This window comes from Narcine bancroftii, chromosome 4 (genome assembly GCF_036971445.1).
Source record: "Narcine bancroftii isolate sNarBan1 chromosome 4, sNarBan1.hap1, whole genome shotgun sequence".
In the NCBI taxonomy this organism is placed as follows: Eukaryota; Metazoa; Chordata; class Chondrichthyes; order Torpediniformes; family Narcinidae; genus Narcine; species Narcine bancroftii.
In genome coordinates this window covers 202,934,396-202,954,726 of record NC_091472.1, presented here as the reverse complement: position 1 = coordinate 202,954,726, position 20,331 = coordinate 202,934,396, and the positions used below count along the sequence as shown (strand labels likewise).

General features: G+C 44.5%; 1 protein-coding gene and 1 long non-coding RNA gene across 5 annotated transcripts in view; one reads left to right on the top strand and one right to left on the bottom strand.

Annotated features, from left to right (window-relative positions):
* ppil2 (peptidylprolyl isomerase (cyclophilin)-like 2) overlaps window positions 1-20,331 on the top strand; it is a 408,077-nt gene that overhangs the window by 355,314 nt on the left and 32,432 nt on the right. The gene's annotated exons all lie outside the window — the stretch shown is intronic.
* Window positions 1-20,331, bottom strand: part of LOC138760028 (uncharacterized) — a 35,160-nt gene that overhangs the window by 12,516 nt on the left and 2,313 nt on the right. The window contains exon 2 of the long non-coding RNA XR_011355344.1: window positions 1,500-1,615. This is a non-coding gene — a long non-coding RNA (uncharacterized lncRNA). The remainder of the gene's footprint in view (window positions 1-1,499; window positions 1,616-20,331) is intronic.

Below are 20,331 nucleotides of genomic sequence, written 5' to 3'. Positions count from 1 at the left end.
GGGCAAGGACTTTAGGCTGCCGCCTGGAGCAGGGACCTCGAGTTGCCGCGGGGAATGGGGACCATGGGTTGCCACAGGGAGCGGGGACCTCGGGCTGCGGCCGGGAGCGGGAATGTTGGGCTGCCGCCGAGAAGCAGGGACCTTGGGCTGCCACCAGGATCAGGGACCTCAGGCTGCCGCTGGGAGCGGGTAGCATGGACCTCGAGCTGCCGCGGGAAACGGGGAGCGGTGATCTTGGGCTGTCGCAGGGAGTGGGGAAGGTAATTTTATTAAAGATTTTATGTTTTAATTTCAACTGTAACTAGAATCATTTATTGAAACCCCAATTTAATGCGACCCCGTTTTTTTGCTATTCAATTTTTTTGGACCCAAACCATCGCATTATATCGGGTTTCCACTGTACTGGGTTAGACTCAGACGAGTGACCTGACATCCATGACATGCACATAAGTTCTGTGTACGAGTGTATTTGTTTGTGTGTGGTGTCTGTCTACACTAATTTTGCCCCATGGGCCGGAGAACGCTGTTTCGTCTGGTCTGACTGTTACAGTTGAATGATAAATAAACTTGAACATAGAATGTGCCAGCAGGGGTGGGTTTGCTTTGCAAGCAGCCCTTATTAAATTGTGTTTGTTATGGTCACCTTTGAAATGTTCGCCTATTTGCACAAACTGCTGCAGATTATAAGTTGGCAGTTTAAGTGAAACTGGTTTCTGCTTTTTCTCTGCCTATATTATAATATATCACAGCAGGTTTCCCATTAATCTTCCTCAATGGGCCTTGACAATAGAAATCATAACAGTTATTCCATCAGTTAAACAAGAAAGTCTGCAGACACCGTGATTGTAATTAACCGAAAAATACTGGAAAAACTCAGCAAGTCGCACAGCGTTCCTTACGTAGCATACTTAACCAGCAGTTCAAGCCTAAGACCTTCATCAACGTAGAACAAAAACCAGTCAGGTGCCTTATTAAAATAGTGGGGTGTGGGAAGGAGACCAGGCCCACAGGCAAGAGGTCATAGATGGATATGAGTGGGAGAAAAAAAAGCTGAGAGGTTATATGGGGAGGGGGTAGCTCTCTGAAGGAAAAGGGAAGGGCTGGAAAGCTGGAGGAAAGGAGACAGAGGGTTGGGGAAGAGGGAGACCAGGGACTGGCCTGACAGAAGTCAGAGAGGTCAATGTTGATGCCATCTGGTTGAAGCATACTGAAGTAGTACATTAGGGGTTGCTCCATCAGTGGCCTGGGTTGGACAATGCATGTAGCCACGGACAGACATATCGGCATGGGACTGGGGCATGGGATTGAAATGGTTGTTGAAGATATGATCATAATTTGCCCAAGTTGGTGAAGAGAGGAGGAGTCGGCCCTCGTTTCATGTGCACGTTCTAGCTGCTACTGGTGCTTATTGTTTCTGAGGTATGTTCAAGCAATGTTCAGTCAACATTGTTCCACATTTGTATCATGCATTCTTGGTTATTGGTCTTTCCACTTGTTACCTGTCAGTAAATGGACTTCATTCTCACACTTCAATCCAGATCTCCAGTCAGTCCATTCCTCTTCTCTTTCCCTTCAGCATTAATATGACATAACGTTCATAATGGAGGTGTTCTGTCTACCATAAGAGCAGAAATAGGCCATTCAGCCCATCAAGTCTGCCTGCCATTCATCATTAGCTGATCCATTTCCCACTCAGCCCCATTGCCCAGCCTGCCCCATCTCTCCCCCCAACCAACCCCTCCCCCATAACCCTTGACGTCCTGGCTATACGGTTAAAACCCAAATGTTCTGCATGCAACCTAATGCTCGGTTGGGAAGTGAGGATAAACTTCATCTCAACTTCACCACAGAATAATCACCGCTTACAGGATTTTGACATCATTATTCACAGCCTGGCGTATTATAATTGTAATTACGTGGTTGAGAAATAGCCACTTACATCAAACCCCTTTAAACCTGTTGATGTTTTGTCTTGTCTGACACACTCAAATTTGGGAAGAATTCAGCCTTATTGCATGCTCAGGTTATTGGCAGAGTGGTACCATTCCTTCAATGTTTTCTACTGGTTTAAGTAACATTCCAAGTATATCTCTGCCCTTCACTTCATTGGCTTCAAGTTTCCATTGTTTTGCCTGCAGAGTTGTGACTCATTTTGTTCCCCCCCCCCACTTTTACCTCAGCCAATATTTTCTGATGGGAAGCGGAATATTTTGTCTGATTTTGCTCATTGCTGAGTATTGTGCACTCGCAACCTTGACACCGACTTATTTTTGTGCAGCTGGAGAAGTTTTAATGTTTTATTTTCTTGCACAAATTACAAGCAATGTTGTCGCGGGGAGGAAAATATCTATTATAGTCTGGAGCGACTTCCAATCTCTTCCTCCTTTTATCAAGAGCTGCTTCTGCACCTATTTCAGGGATAAGGCGCCTGGGAACGTTCTTGTTGTGTCTGTGTTTCAGGATGTGACATTAGCAGTCTGGAAGTATTCCATATTTGCCATTGTGTAAAGACAAATTTAGCCTTCTTGCTCTAACAGAATGATTTAGAGTTGATTTTGATCTGTCATTATTTGTATATTGGACAGTTGATGGAGAATTAGATTTTCAGATATTTTAAGTTTGAAAGTCAATATGAAGGCAGGCCAGAATACATGAGAAACCCCAGTATCCGACACCCATGAGGATTGGTAGATGGCTGGATAAGCAAATTTTCCCAGTTGCTTGAGATTATGTGATGTGTGATTGGTGGACTGACCGCTGGGGGAGGCTGCAATTTAAAAACTTTTGTCTTTTTTGCCTATGTATTTTCCGCGATTTCTTTCCCGGTTGCTTGCTGTACTAATGAGACCACATCACTAATTGTGCATTTTTGGAAAACTGGATTGAATCCCATTCTGGCAAGGGTTTGAAAATCTTGCACCGTTTATCCTTTCGCTTGATATATACGCTAGACCAGCCATGCTCAATAGGGGACCTGGGGGAGGGCACAGCACCACAGGCATATTAAGTAAAAGCCTTGCTTTCTTTACCCCTCATGTAACATAAATATTTTTCAAGATTGTTACGTAGTCGGTCGGAGAGAAATGTGCGGAAGAAAACTAAAACTTGATGGCTTTACAAGCAAGGGACCCATAAACTTTGAGCAGAATCCAAAGGGGGCCACAGCCAAAAAAAGGGGGCTGAGAATGGCTGTTCTAGATTCTTCTCCAGAATTTCACAGTTAAAGATATTTGTAAAATTGACTAGATTAAATAACAAGCTGGAGATCTGTAAAGAGGAAGAGCCAGATATCCAACTGAAAGATTAATATATCCCTTGTTTCATGAGCGGCAGTGTTGCTGGGGCAAGATCATTGTACAAGATGCACGATCGGATCTCTGTTCATCTTCAGGTAATTCTTCAGCACTGTCCAAAGCGGCATTGCTTCAGTGCAGGATTTCGGCTTCACTTCTCATATCCTCGTGTGAAGCTCATTCTCAGCTCTCTGATGCCAAAGAAAATGCCAAATGAACACTGATTGGCTGAATTAGCTCAAGCATTTCATACCTGTATGAAAAATATGGCAAATACTCACTTCAGTACAGTTGGCCAGAGTACCGGCACTTGAACTTGCCAGAAGCGCTCTGTGATTAGTAAGGGATTGCTTAAGGTGGGATGTGGGTGGGAAGGGAAGGTTGAGAACCACTGCTCTAAATCCAATTGTTACTGAAATATTTTGCTTGAGAAAAATTGACATTTTGGCCCATTTCCTTGGAAGTTCTGAAACTGTGCACATAACGAGTCAATGAGTGATGATTAAAATAGTGGTTTTCATCCCACCTTAAGCAATCCCTTACTAATTAGCGATGGCATAGGGGATTCTTAAGGTGGGATGTGAGTGGAAAGCAAAAGGTTGAGAACCACTGGTTTAATCCTTCCCTTTTGCACCCACTTTGCCCTTGTTTTGAAGCTCAAGGAGCTTACCTTCCTACCCTTCCCCACCTAATGGAATTTAATGACTTGACGAAAGTTACATTGACATTTCGCATTTCCAGTATTCATGATTCTTCTGGTAGTTTCTAATGATTATTCTGCCTCTCTGATTTACACCACTCCACACTGCCATTTGTTATTCTTTGACAGCCCTATTTTTCTCTTTGCTATCTCAATCACTCAATCAATCCTGCATCCACTCTTTGTCTGAGACCTCCCTTCTTGTTCTATCCTCTCCTCCCTGCTCTCCCCAAAAGTTAAAACCTGTTTATCTTGAATTTGTCCTGTTTCTGATGGAAGGTTGTTGATTTGCTCTTTCTCTGACCACGGATGCTGCCAGAACTGCTGAATATTTCAGTAATTTTTCAGGGTTTTTTTTAAACCCAGAGCTGCTGTATTTTAATTTTTCCTTGGGGGGGGGGGGAAATATATATCTGAACAATAATCTGTAAAATAGAGTGTGTTTTAAGATGATTTCGTCATTATTATTGTCTTACATCAAGTACTCTCTATGTTTGCTGGCAATAGGTAGGCAGAGAACAATCGGACAGTGCAGTTAGGGTCAACAGCCCGGGTTCAAAGAAGTATCTACGTTCTCCCCGTGGCCTGAGTGGGTTTACCCCAGATCCTCCGACCCTCCTAAAGCATACGGGCTGGGAGATTAATTTGGGTGTAATTGGGTTCAAATGGCTGGAATCAGCTTCTACCATGCTGTAAATAGAATCTAACATGTAATTTTCATGTGGAAAAATAGTCTGATTTTAAATATCAAGTCGTCTGCCAAGGCCAACTTCTTCAAACTGAATCCAGAATATGGATGTTGGGAAGCATTGGAGCACATCCTGAAAAGTTACTTGCAAAATTAAATCCCTTGATAAAGAAATGAGTTCTTGTGACATCAATCTCCCTTAAAGGGCTAATTACCAGTATGTATTTTTATCAAAAAATTGAGTTATTGCCCAAATTCCAGTCATTTTACACCAATTTCGTCCATGATTCCTTCTGTGAAATTGAACATTGTGCAATATGGACTTTGTGCTAAACACCATATTATGTACTTAGAAAAGCTACATGGGATACTGTAATGTACCTGTAAACTTTTCTTTGTAAGTAGGGATCAGTGTGGGGACTGACACGTGGCTGTGGGGAGAGCACGGGGCAATGGGGTCAGTGTGGGGATTGACACAGGGCTGTGGGGAGAGAGTGGGGCAGTGGGATCAGTGTGGGGACTGATACGGGGCTGTGGGGGGAGAGTGGGACAGTGGGATTAGTGTGGGGACTGACACGGAGATGTGTGAGGAGAATGGGCAGTGGGATCAGTGTGGGAGCTGACACAGTGGGATCAGTGTGGAGACTGACACGGGGCTGTGAGGGGAGAGTGGGCAGTGGGATCAGTGTGGGGACCAACACGGGGCTGTGATCAGAAAGCGAAGCAGTGGGATTAGTGAATAATTATGGGACCATGGACATATATGCGGTTAGATGTTGCTGAACAGTCATTAATTGGTGCATTCCTGTACTTTAAAAGGTAAAAAAAAAACTCGCTCAAGCCAACATCAAGAAGTTTGTTGTGTAGTCACCCTGGTAGCAGATTGACATAACCTTCAAATATTTGCATGCTTCATGGTTGTAATTCCCTGACAACTCCTTTGTTGAAATTGAGTGGCTGATTTTCAAATCTTGATAATATGTTCCTGGAAAAAAATGTTTTGTTAATAACAAACAAAGGTTAATGAGTGAAACAGTTGAAAAATTGTACAAAAATAGCTTGAGAATACCCAACAGACGGTGATCAAAAATGTTTTTCATAGATTTGCTTTTAGAATTGCAATAGAATTTGCCAACAGACAGGGACAGCGCATGGGAAGAAGGGTATTGTTATGAAGGGAAGTACCCGCACACAGGAAATCTGCTTTTATTATGCATGTTGTGACGTCAACCAAGGGGGGCCATGGCGGGAACTGTACGAGTATAAAAGTTGGGCCTGGGCCCTAATAGAGCTCAGAGCTTAACTTGACTACACTATGTGTATGTGGGTCTTCTTTCGGCTACATTTGCATCTTTATGCATACGACAATCACAGGTCAACCAATTGCTCTGGATCGAAGAGCCTGTTCCTGTGCTCTTCTGTGTTCTAATGACAGCAGATTTCTGTGAAGAGCAGTGATGAGTCAGATGGCCTCTTACATCAGTCTGGTATTCCCTGGTCACTACCACCTGATCTTATCCTGATCACTTGAATTCCCCAGATGCCAGATTAGGATTTGAATTTTTGTTAATCCAGTGTATAAATTTAACCTCTGGGTAGATTTACCCACATAAAATCATATTTGATCTTCACCTGGAAACTCTTCCTATTTAATGCCTGAAAAAAGAAAAGAGTATTAAGATCTATACACCCATGACTGTCTTGTCCGGCACAATTCCAACACTATCTACAGATTTGCCGATGACTCCATGGTTGTCGGCAGAATCACAAACGGCAATGAGGAGGCGAACAGGAGGGAGATAGATCAGCTCATTGAATGGTGTAATGACAACAACCTTGTGGTCAACGTCAGCAAAATACAAGGAGGTGATTGTGGACTTCAGGAGGAAGTCAGGGGAACACGGCCCATTCCTCATTGAGGACTCAGTAGTGCAGAGGGTCAAGAACTCCTGGGTTTCAATATCTCCGAGGATCTGAGATTCTAAAGTGGAGCCTCCACTTTAATCCATGATGAAGAAGGCTTGCCAGCGCCTATACTTTCTGAGATGTTTGAGGAGATTCAGTATGTCATTAAAGACTCATAAACTTCTACAGGTGTACCATGCAGGCCATGCCCTCTTCACTCTGCTACCATTGGGGAAAAGATATAGGAGCCTAAAGACGAGACCTCAGCGGCACAAGGACAGCTTCTTCCCCTCTGCCATCAGATCTCTGAATGATCAATGGACCAAAGACACTACCTGACTTTGACTTTTCGTGCAATCTTTATTTATTGTTGTAAGGTGGTTTATATGAATGTTTGCTCTGTGATGCTGCCACAAAACAATGAATTTCTTGACTTGTTCATGACAATAAAGTCTGATTCTGAATAACTCTGTAATTCACTTACAAAAGTGATTTAAAAAAAAATCAGTATTTCTACTTTCAACTTTTGTGTATCAAGCCAGTCAATGCCATGAAGATAGAAATTCCTCTCGTAAGGACTATGTGTAACTGGATGCCACTTAATTGAGATGCCAGAGGATTACTTGCATTTACAAGACTGCAAGAATCTCTGCTCTCAGGATAGAAGGGGAGAAAATAGCAGTTGGAACCTGACAGCAAGATTCCTTCATTGGCATGTAATAAATGGCCCGGGATTGAAGAAGTTCAGTGGGACTTCTTCAATAAGCTTGGACAGGAGCAAGTCAGGAACTTGCATCATCTGTGGATTACCAAGAGATAATCAGAACGTTTAATAAGAATGATCTTCTTTAGATGCAACTCCAGTGCCAAGTCAGCTAATCTCCTCATGACATGGTTACAGGCTCTGGTTCATACGTAGGGCATTGAAGTAAATTCCCTCAAATCCAGCACTTTTGTCCTGCGCATGTTTGCGACTCTCAAGTTTCTGAGTCCCTGGGTGTTCGACAAGCATTGGTGATAGATGTTATGAACTGAATCTTAATATTACCACATCTTTGACTGTAGTTAGTCACAGTGTATGATTCAAATTCATTCCAATTGAATAACTGATGAACTGCTTATCCAAACTCTGCGAGACTCTACCATTTATTTAACAATAATATTTATTTATTCAAGATTCAATTGATTGTCATTGTCATAAAACATGAAATTGCTTTTACTTGCTGTAAGGCAGACAGATTTGCCACTGGCAAAAATTGCCTGAAGCACCTCTTACAGTCAGAGAGAGAGAAACAAAAGAGAGCCCCTGCCCCCCAACCCAGAATATATTCGCCTCCAGCGCTTCCGCAAGCTGAGCTCCAGATTGGAACCTCCGACACTTTCCCTCAGCGCCTTCAGCACCCCCTCGCATCCCGGTTCTGATACCCGGTTCCCCTTCAGCCATGTTTCAAGCCAGCCTCCACAGTCCGCAGCCACCAGCGCTAGTCTCCCAACCACAGTCTCCCGCAGCTTCCATGGGTTCCACGCTTCAAGTCGCCACGCCGCATGCGCGGGTCTTTCAGCCGCAGAGCCTCCCTCACTGGTCCATTGCTATGGTCACCGCTCTGTGGGTCCTCTCCTCTGCTTCTCCGGGTGTGGTCTCCTTGTTTTTGGTGCCCTGTGCCAGTCCTCCGTGCTCCTCAAGTATGCAACCCCTCGTGGCTGCTGCTGTTCATCTTGGGAGTAGACCCTGTGGTCGCAGGATTTTAAATGAAACTACCGTCGGCTCCTTAATGGGCCATTCAAAACCTGTGCAGTTAGACCCAGCGGGAGCACTGTATCTCTGCTCCTTGCTCCTCCACCCCGTGGCGTTGCTGTTACAGTGGCTCCAGCTGCACCACCATTTTCTATTTTAATATTTGTACATACACACTGTGCGAATGTGTCATTTGTCTGTATTTTTGTTACGTCTGTATGTGTGTTTGCTGTTTATGAACAGAGAACGCTGTTTCATCGGGTTGTACTTGTGCAATCGGCTTGAACTTGACTTGACTGAACCTTATTCCTCTTCATAACCATCTTGAATGGTAATTTTTCCACAATTTACTTCCTGTTATTCATCAAGGTAAATGAGAAAGAAGGAATGGTTATGCTGTTTTCTTAATTTATTAACCCTTTGGTAGCGTCCACTGTCCATTGCATGAACTGATGTCAAGTAGCAATATTTCTGTTCCGTAGTTAATGGTAACTTGGACAGAGTGAGTAGCAATAGGTGGCCATTTTAATTACATAGGGCTTGCTTTTACCTTTCACATCTTGAGGGCATTATAGCCAAATAAATCCCATTGAAATGTATTCTCTATAGAAATGAGGTGGCTAATTGAAACACAGCATGTTCTCACGGATAGCATTGTTACAAGAGCCTTCCTCTCAGGAGGTTGGTGCTTCATCCATTCACTTTCTTCATTACACGTTGGGTACAACAGTTAATGTAGCCCCCTCATCAAGTTCCTGAAGTGCACCACCAAAAACACACACACAAACACACACACACACACACACACACACACACACACGCGCACAATCTCTATCTCCCTCTCTCTCTCCTGCCTCTCCCTCCCCTCTCTCCCCCTCTTTTACCACCTCTCTGTTCCCCTTTCTTTTTCCCCTCTCCCTCTCTTCCCCCTAACTCTCCCCCACTCCCCCTCCCCCTTGCTCATGTGTAGAGCCAGTTAAACACATTATTAATTCCATATTGTACTATAAAAATAAAGAAACTACTTCCTACCACATCTCTATTGAACTTGTATGTGCATCAGAAGCAATTCAACTCAGTCCAAAATGGTTTGTTTCAGAACTGTCAGATGTGTCTAGAATCAAATTCAATAGTTCTCCTCTCTCCTGCTGGATTTTCATCGTCAGGGAATTTTTTGTTACAGAAGTCCATCAGGTCCACATTGATCTTGTTGTCCATCCCTACTTATCCCATTTACCTGAATTAGGTCTGCCTCTTTCTATGCCTTGCCTGTTCAAGTGCTTGATTAAACGTCACTTGATGACTTCATCCCCTGGAAGCACAGTGCAGATATCAAATATTCTGTGTACAAAACAATCCCAATCAGATCCCCGTTCCTCTCATCTTGACCATCTACTTTATGTACTACTTGGTTAGGACATCTCCTCCACAATCTCCATCAGTAACAGAGCCCCACAGGGCTGTGTTCTTAGCCCCCTGCTCTACTCTGAAAATACACACAAATGCTGGAGAAACTTAGCAGTTCAAACAGTGCTTTTATGTAGCAAGGGTAAAGATACATCACCAACGTTTCGGGCTTGATGAAGGGCTCCAGCCCAAAACGTTGGTGATGTATCTTCACCTTTGCTACATTGAGCCGTTCATCAAGCCCAAAACGTTGGTGGTATATCTTCACCTTTGCTACATTGAGCCCTTCATCAAGCCCGAAATATTGGTGATGTATCTTCACCTTTGCTACGTTGAGCCCTTCATCAAGCCCAAAACGTTGGTGGTGTATCTTCACCTTTGCCACATTGAGCCCTTCATCAAGCCCAAAACATTGGTGGTGTATCTTCACTTTTGCTACATTGAGCCCTTCATCAAGCCCGAAACGTTGGTGATATATCTTCACCTTTGCTACGTTGAGCCCTTCATCAAGCCCAAAACATTGGTGATGTATCTTCACCTTTGCTATGTTGAGCCCTTCATCAAGCCCGAAACATTGGTGATGTATCTTCACCTTTGCTATGTTGAGCCCTTCATCAAGCCCGAAACATTGGTGATGTATCTTCACCTTTGCTATGTTGAGCCCTTCATCAAGCCTGAAACATTGGTGGTGTATCTTCACCTTTGCCACATTGAGCCCTTCATCAAGCCCAAAACATTGGTGATGTATCTTCACCTTTGCTACGTTGAGCCCTTCATCAAGCCCAAAACGTTGGTGGTGTATCTTCACCTTTGCCACATTGAGCTCTTCATCAAGCCCAAAACATTGGTGGTGTATCTTCACTTTTGCTACATTGAGCCCTTCATCAAGCCCGAAACGTTGGTGATATATCTTCACCTTTGCTACGTTGAGCCCTTCATCAAGCCCAAAACATTGGTGATGTATCTTCACCTTTGCTATGTTGAGCCCTTCATCAAGCCCGAAACATTGGTGATGTATCTTCACCTTTGCTATGTTGAGCCCTTCATCAAGCCCGAAACATTGGTGATGTATCTTCACCTTTGCTATGTTGAGCCCTTCATCAAGCCTGAAACATTGGTGGTGTATCTTCACCTTTGCCACATTGAGCCCTTCATCAAGCCCAAAACATTGGTGGTGTATCTTCACTTTTGCTACATTGAGCCCTTCATCAAGCCCGAAACGTTGGTGATATATCTTCACCTTTGCTACGTTGAGCCCTTCATCAAGCCCAAAACATTGGTGATGTATCTTCACCTTTGCTATGTTGAGCCCTTCATCAAGCCCGAAACATTGGTGATGTATCTTCACCTTTGCTATGTTGAGCCCTTCATCAAGCCCGAAACATTGGTGATGTATCTTCACCTTTGCTATGTTGAGCCCTTCATCAAGCCTGAAACATTGGTGGTGTATCTTCACCTTTGCTACGTTAAGCCCTTCATCAAGCCCGAAACATTGGTGATGTATCTTCATCTTTGCTGCACTGAGCCCTTCATCAAGCCCGAAACGTTGGTGATGTATCTTTACCTTTGCTATATAAAGGCATTGTTTGAACTGCTGAGTTTTTCCAGCATTTGTGTGTTTTTTCACTTAACCAAGGTGTCAACAGAATCCTGTGTTTTACCCCTAACGCCTATGTCTTTCTGGCTCGGTACGACAATAACACCATCTATAAATTTGCTGATGATACGATAATGGTGGGTTGTGTAAAAAGGGGGATGGGTCAGCAGACAGGAGGGAGATTAAAAACATGGTTGAATGGCGCGCCAACAACAACTTCGCACTCAATGTCACCAAAACAAAGAAGCTGATTGTTGACTTCAGGAAGGGAAAGCCAGAGGGATACAATCCAGTGATCATTGGGGGAACAAAGGTGGAGAGGGTGAGCACATTTAAGTTCTTGGGAGTCACTATCTCAGAGGATCTTTCCTGGACCTAACACACTAATGGCATCATGAAGAAAGCACGTCAGCACCTCTACTTCCTCAGGAGTTTGCGGAGGTTTGGTATGACACCAAAAACATTGGCAAATTTCTGCAGAGGTATGGTGGGAAGTGCGTTGACTGGTTGTATTACGGTCTGGTATGGGGACACTGATACCCCTGAACATAAAGCCCTGCAAAAGGCAGTGGACGGACATCACAGGCAAAACCCTCCCCACTATCGAGAACATCTACAGGGAACATTGCCGCCAGAGAGCAGCAGCAATCATCAAGGATCCACACCACCCAGCACATGCTCTGTTCTCGCTGCTGCCATCAGGAAAGAGGTGTCGTTGCCACAAGACATGAGCCACCAGGTTCAGGAACAACTCCTACCCCTTTACCACCAGACTCCTCAACAAACTCAATCAGGGACTCATTTAAGGACTCTGACTTAGGCACTTTATTGATTTTTTTAAAATTCCCTCTCTATTGCACAGTCAATTTGTTTACATCTGTTATCTGTTTACAGTCCTTTGTTTATATGTGTCCGCTGTGTACAGTTTATTTTTTGCACTACCAATTAGTGGTCATTCTGCTGTGCCCACAGGAAAAAGAATCTCAGGATTGTATGTGATGTCATGTATGTACTCTGACAATAAATCTGAAATTCTTATAAATTTATATACCTCTGTCCGGTCACCACCTCTTCCCTCACCCCTACCTCACCTTCCTTCTTCCTTCCCAGCTTATCCAATCTCTTCCTTACAAGCTCTCCAAATATCACAAAATATCCTGACCTGTGACAAACACGAGGCAGTTGACAACGTGCACCAACATCCTACTTTCTGAGAAGACTGGAAGTTCGGTATGTCCCTCTTCAACAACTTCTACAGATGCACTATCGAAACAAAAGTAGCGACGTTGCCACAGGAGTGGGCCCGTGGACAGCGGGGAACAAGTTGCAACACTCCCCCATGGGGTCCAACCGCCCAATCTGACTGCTGTCAGCTCCATCCAGGCTTTAATCGGCTTGTATATGAAGCTAATGGTGGTTTATCTTAAAATCCTGTGTCCGTGGGGTCTGGGCCCAAGATGGCAGCGCCTGTGTTCGATCACGGGGTCTGGGCCTAAGATTGCAGTGCCTGTGTTCGATCACGGGGTCTGGGCCTAAGATGGCAGTGCCTGTGTTCAATGACAAGGTCTGGGCCCAAGACGGCAGCACTTGCATTTGATCGCGGGGCCTGGGCCCAAGACAGCAGCGTCTGTGTTCGGTCGCAGAGTCTGGGCCCAAGACGGCAGCGCCTGTGTTCGGTCACAGAGTCTGGGCCCCAGAGTCTGGGCCCAAGACGGCAGCGCCTGTGTTCGGCAGCAACCTCAAGGGATTGGAGACTTCGGGGAAGTGGAGGACTGGGGAGAACAACCCCTGTTTGAGAAGTGACAGAGGAGACCACCCACGGGATGGCCACAGACCAGAGGGGCTTTGAGGCTGAAGAACACATAGGCGGCAGACTGCTGGTGACTGGAGGCGAGGAACCCTCACAGGTTGCAGACTGCTGGAGACTAGCTTGAGACTGGCTGAAGGGGTACCAGGTAACGGAACCGAGATGCGAGAAGACACTGTGGGATTCCTGATCATGTCAGACGTGTACATCTGAAGCTCAGGTGGCTGATGGTTCGGACTAAAGGCTGCGGGAGCGCTGGAGGCGAATCCATGGGCATTGAGTGACTCTGAGAGGTCCCTCTTTTGTTCTCTGACTGTAAGGGGCGCCAGGCAATTTCTGCCTTAAGGTAGACTAAAGGAAATTCATGTCATATTACATTTTCTGTTTTAGTAGACGACAATGAAAAAATTTTGAAAAGAATCCTAAATCAAGAGTGTATATGCTGCATGCATCACAATGGGAACTGCTCTGCTCAAGATCAAAAGTTACTGCAGAAGATAGTGAATGTGGCTCAGATCCTAGCTTTTCTCCCCTCTATAAACTCCATCTCCTGTTCTCTCGGAAAGACAGCTATCGCACTTTGCTTCCTCCTCCCATTCGGGACACTGCTTAAAGAGTGTGAAAACACATGCCAAAAGGCTTCAAGGTAGTTTCTTCCACTTGGCTGAAATTTGGTCAAAAATTATGGAAGTGGATTTTCCATTGGAACCAGACCTGTATTTCTTGAGCAATCTTATAATTACTGGCACAAAACTGTCAAATACAGCCCATGAGGATTGCACTAGTGGGAGCCAGGAGATGTATTGCTGTTACGTGGAAGTCTGACTCCCCCCTACTCATTGCTCGCTGCAATATGGAAATCCAAAGTTGTGTCCCCACTCCCACACCCCTGGAAAAGATAACTTCTAATCTTAGAAAGAAAGATGACGTGTTTGTTAAAATACAGCAATCTCATTTGAATCATACTGGCTTAAGGATATAATTAACTTCCCCATAAAGGTTTAAATAATATAGTTAGGTCAATAGTGTTGAATTCCTAAAGATCAAGATAGGGACTAATTAATGAGGGTGTGCTCAAACACCCCGTCTTTTAATTTGGACAATTTTTTTTTAATGTTAGCAGTTGTGGGGCAAGGGGGTGAGATTTGGCCAATCATAATTTAAGATATTTTTTATATGATATATGTAATAATGTTCTGTATGTGTCTTGGAAAAATTAAAATAGTCAAAAAAAATGATAGTTTGTTCCCTGCAGCCATCAGACTCCTGAATGAGCCCCATAACATTGCTCTCATGCCCTTGTTTGGTTCTAATTGATTTTTTTTCCATTGCAACCCTACACTTTATGATTATGCTTTCTCAGATCAGATCACATTCTATTTATTGTCATGTAATAAAACAGAAAAGCAACATTATGCAGACAAACATATGTCATTTAGCATTGCCTGGCGCCCCTCACAGTCGGAGAAAGAGAAACAAAAGAGAGTCCCTTCAGGGTCATAGAATGTCCATGGATTTGGCTCCAGCACAAGACTCCAGTTCATTCCAAATCTTCAGCAACCCAAGCCCTGATCCAAACCCGATCCAAAGCCTTCAGCGCCCAGAGCCCTTGGGGAAGCCCATCGTGCCCTCAGCACCCTCTCAAAGGCCAGTTCCAATACCTGGTTCTCATGAGCCGGTCGTCAGCAGCCAGCAGCCTGGTGTGAGTTCTTTGGCCTCAAGCCGCCCGGAGGCTATGTGTGTCCTTCAGCCACCCGTCGCTGGTCCGCCAGCATGGTCGTTGACCTTAAGATTATCTCCTCTGCTTCTCCTTCTCATTGAGGGGTGTTCTCCCCATCCTGGTGCCCTGTGCCGGTCCACTGCTCCCCCGACATTTGCAACCTCTCATTGCCGCTGCCAAACTCAGGTGCCACCATCTTGGGCCCAGACTCCACAGTTGCATGATTTAAAATAAAACACCATTGGATCCTTTAACAGGACGTTTCAAGCCTGTACGAACCCATCATGAGAAGGACTGGGTGGTAGGACCCTCCAGGTGGGGACTGTGTCTCCACTCCCCGCTCTCCCTGTGTCTGCACCAATGGCATCACTGCCATTACAACAGCTCTATTTTTACATGACTGTATGAATGTTAGAGCTAGCATATTAGCCTGCTTGCTTACTCTGCTAGCTATTTTGTGGGGCAAATAGACAGCACCCTGGTGTCAACCTGCACTCACCTCCTCATCACCACATGCCTCCTATGATCTGGCAACCAGAACTAAACACAGTACAGGTTGTACCTCTCTGTGTACGCTCTGTGGTTCAGAAACTCCCATGGTCTGGCACGTTCGAATCTGCCACCATTAGTACAGACTCTTTACGGACAGTGCGGGGCTTGAACCCTGGTCCCGATCGCTAGCGCTGCAAAGGTTGAATCTGCCATGATTGGGACCAGGGTTCGAGTCCTGCACTGTCTGTGAGGAGTTTGTACTAACGGCGCCATATTCAACCTTTACAGCGCCAGCGATCGTGGTCCGGGCTTCAAGTCCCACACTGTCTGTAAGGAGTTTGTACTAACAGTGCCAGATTCAGCCTTTACCTTGCCAGCGATCGTGGACCGGAGTTCGAGTCCCACACTGTCTGTAAGGAGTTTGTATTAACAGCCCAATCGCTGGCGCTGTAAAGGCGTTGCACTAACCACTACATTAACCGTGCCGCCCCACAGTATTATTTCCTGTTTTAAGCTTTGTACTACCTTTGATGTGTTTACATAGGGGGTTCCCTTAGGGGTCAATTTCTGTTTTCCGGCATTTTGTGTGGTCCGGCGTGGCCAAATCCCAGCATCGCTAGATTAAAGAGGTACAACCTGTACTCTTATGCAGCCTAGCTTGTGTTTTGTAAAGTTACACGTTGTATATCCAATTCATTGTCATATGAAGGCAGACATGCCATGTGCCCTCTCCCTCATTCTATCTACCTGTTATGTTACTTTCGGGGAATAATGGACTTCAACCCAAAGCTCCCTCTGTTCATCCAGTAAATGTATAGGATCTACCAATGATCTATCAAGTGCATTACCTTGCACTTATTGGATTAAATTCCATCTGCTAACACTCTGCCCAACTTTCCATTTCATCTGTGCCCTGCAGTAGCCCTGGGCAAACTTCCTTTCTCAAGTCAAGTTTATTGTCATCTGATTGTACAAGTACAACCCGACAAACTGTTCTTAGTCCAAAAACACACAGACACACAATCAGACAAAACACACGTGCAGACAAATAATACATACGCAGGTCAAGTATTTCATCTAGACCAGTGGTTCTCAACCTTTTTCTTTCCACTCGCATCCCATCTGTGATTGGTAAGGGATTGCTTAAGGTGGGATGTGAGTGGGAAGGAAAGGTTGAGAACCACTGGGCTAGACCCAATTGTTACTGAAATATTTTACTTGAGAAAAATTGTTATTGGTCCATTTCCTTTGGAGTTACGAAACCGTGCACATAATGAGTCAATTAGGGATGATTAAAACAGTGGCTATCAAACTTTTTCTTTTCACCCACATCCCACCTTAAGAATCGTAAGAAAACCTATGTCATAGGGAATACATAAAGTGGGATGTGAGTGGAAAGAAAAAAGTTGAGGACCACTGATCCTTACAAATAATAAATATTGTTTTGTACATATAAGAGTCTCAGATGGTTCATGTGAGCAGTTCCTTTGGTCATTCCACATTCTCACTACCTGTGGTGCTGGCTGTGATACTCCTGTATCACTTCCCCAACGGGAAAGATGCTGTGTGCGGGGTGGAAGGGGTCCTTAATGATCTTAGCTGATTTGTGTCTCACTAATTATAGCTTCTATGTCCACATCCATGTGGTTAAAGGATGACACAAACAGCAAAGGTCCCAGCTGCAATCTCTGTGATTCAGCACAGGTCACAAACCTTCAAAGATGTAAAGGGTGCCTCCTATCACCCAGCCAGTTGTGGAGCCAATCATCCAGCTCACCTCAGATTTCCTGTTTTTTAACCTCCTGAATCAGCCTTCTGTGGAGGACCTTGTCGGTATAGACAACAAGGACAGAGTCTCTCTGGTACTCACTTTCCACCCCAGCACCCTGCATTTCAGAAAGGTACATCTATTCCCCTGCCTTCATCAATCATTTCTCCATCTGGGATTTTAAAATAGAATAAGTGGCTCCTGTTGGGACTATGGAACATGAGCAAACATGAGCAGTAAGCCACTTTTGGTTGTATTTTGGGGAGAAAACAAGTCATTTTGGTGTCATCTGCAAATGTACTAAGTTAATGACATTGACATCCAAATTGTCATCATGGATGACAAATAGCAGTGGGCACAGTACTGTCCCATGTGGCCCACCCCTGGGCAGAGGCCCCTAATCAGAAAAACATCCTTCCACTATTATCCTGTTTCCTTCCACTCAGCCAGTTTTGAATCCAATGTACCTGCTCACCTTCCAGACTAGCCTGCCATGCAGGACCCTGTACATGTCAGTGCTTCCCTTTTGCCTCCAAAGACACTGTTAAGTTAATGTCTTGCAGCGTATAACAGTCACATTTCCTACATTTGTTGCCTGAACGTCAACCATTACCTATCTAGCTTCAGGCCTGTTAACGTCACTCCACAATCTATCGGGTCCCTCTCACTCCTCAGCCCTTCATCAGTTCCGCTGTTTAAATTTAGTACCCTCATCCTGGATTGAACTTCTAACTGCTCAGTAAGGTGGAAACCAATCATATTCTGGTTACTCTTTCCCAAATGGCCCTGGGAAACAAGGTTGTGAGCTGGCGCCTTCCTGTCCACAATTCCCAATCTAGGTTCAACAGACCATCACATTTACACTCCAGGAATTCATCCTCCTTGGCAGTACTGTTAAAATTTACACAGTCTCTTTTTAGCTTCATTCTTGGGAGACCACGAAAGGTGTAATGAAAGTTATTCCTCTGTCTGATCTTCCTTTCCAAATTTGTTTAAAATCTGCCAGAGTGCCCGGGGCTTGGCACATATTGAAGATGCCCTTTCTTTACCATAGCTGCTGTCTGATATTCCCAGATCATCATCCCAGACAGTCTCTCAGGATCAAGGATCTTTTTTCCCACCCCTCCCATCCTTTTATTTGGATGCCTGCCAACATTCTTTCACACCATCAGATTCAGGATTTATTGTCATTAACAAGTCATGAAATTCGGTGTATATATTATATATTGCAGCATCATGTAAGCATACATACATATTGTATATATTATAATATATATTATATGCTGTATATATTATATATATTGTAGCATCATGTAAGCATACATACATATTATATATTGTATATGTTATATATTGCAGCATCATGTATGCATACATATATATTGTATATATTATATATTATAATATATTATATACTGTATATATTATATATTGCAGCATCATGTCAGCATACACATATTATATATTATATATTATAATATATACTGTATATATTATATATATTGCAGCATCGTGTAATCATACACACATATTATAACCATCATATAATAACAACAATAGTGCAAAAAAAGTAAGGCTTTGGTTCATTGTTCGTTCAAGAATCTGATGGCAGTGGGGATGAAGTTGTCCCTGTGCCACTGAGGGCTCGTCTTCAGGCTCCTGGACCTTTTCCCCAATGGTAGCAGAAAGAAGAGGGCATGGCCTGGGTGGTGGGCGTCTTTGAGGATAGAGGCTGTTTTTTTAATACACCGGTTCATGTAGATGCCCTCGATGGAGTGGAGTCTGGTGCCTGTGATATCTCAGGCCTAGTTAACAACCCTCTGGAGTTTTCTCTTGTCCTGAGAGTTGGTGCCTCTATACCAGGCAGTGATGCAACCAGCCAGAATGCTCTTCATGGTCCACATGTAGAAGATTATGAGAGTTTTCGGTGACATACTGAACTGCCTCAAACACCTCACAAAGTGTAGCCACTGGTGAACCTTCTTTGCAATTGTATCAACATGGAGGCTCCAGAACAGATCCTCGGAGATGTTGACACCCAGGAATTTGAAGTTTTTGACCCTTTCCATTACTGAGCCCTCGATAAGGACTGAGTTATGTTCCCCTGACATCCTTCTGAAGTCCACAATCATCTCCTTGGTTTTGCCGATGTTGAGCGCAAGGTTGTCGTTACATCACTCAACGAGCTGATCTATCTCCCTCCTGTTCACTTTCTCATTGCCGTTTGTGATTCTGCCGACAACTGTGGTGTTATCGGCAAATTTGTAGATGGCATTGGAATTGTGCCTGGCCATGCAGTCATGGGTGTATAATGAGTAGAGCAGTGGGCTAAGCACACATCCTTGGGGTGCACCTGTGTTGCTGATCAGTGAAGAGGAGACGTTGTTTCCAATTTGTACTGACTGTGGTTCTTCCGATGAGGAAGTCAAGGATCCAATTGCAGAGGGGGGTACAGAGGCCCAGAGTTTGGAGCTTGTTGACCAGCACTGAGAGAATAATGGTGTTGAAGGCTGAGCTATAGTCGATTAATTGCTTTCTCCAAGGTTATGCAGAGATTAACTTGATGAAGGGGTCAAGCCCAAAAAGTGGGTTATATATTTTTACCTTTGCTACTTATAGGACACTGTTTGACCTGCTGAGTTTCTCCAGCATTTTGTGTATTTACTTCAACCATGATTTGCTTCTCAGGATCAAGGGTCAGTTTTGTGGCTTCTTGGCTGATGCGGCTGATGATGGAATGACAAACCCTTCTGTGTAGATGGGTCAGGAGCAACTGCCCCTTTCCACCTGTGATCCACGGCCTCGTGACTCTCAGTACCATTTCCAATGGCAAAGAAACGGGTCGACACAGCATAGCAGTTAGTGCAATGCTCTAACAGCACCAGTGGATGGTGTGTAACCTGCTGAGTTTCTCTAGCACGCTTGTGTATTACGCTTGACCCCAGCGGAATCTCTTCTTTAAGAGGTTGTCACTGTGTGTTTTGGAAATCTGCTGTTCAGTTTCCCAACTCAGTAGAAATCAGGCTTCGTTGTTGGGAATGTTGGCCTGGGAGAGAACGCTGACGGTTGGCGTGGCAGTTAGCTCAACGCTGTTACAGCACCAGCGATCGGGACCGGGTTTGAATCCCACGCGGTCTGTAAGGAGTTTGTACGTTCTCCCCATCTCTGTGTTGGTTTTCTCCAGGAGCTCCGCTTTCCTCCCACCCTTCAAAAGCATAC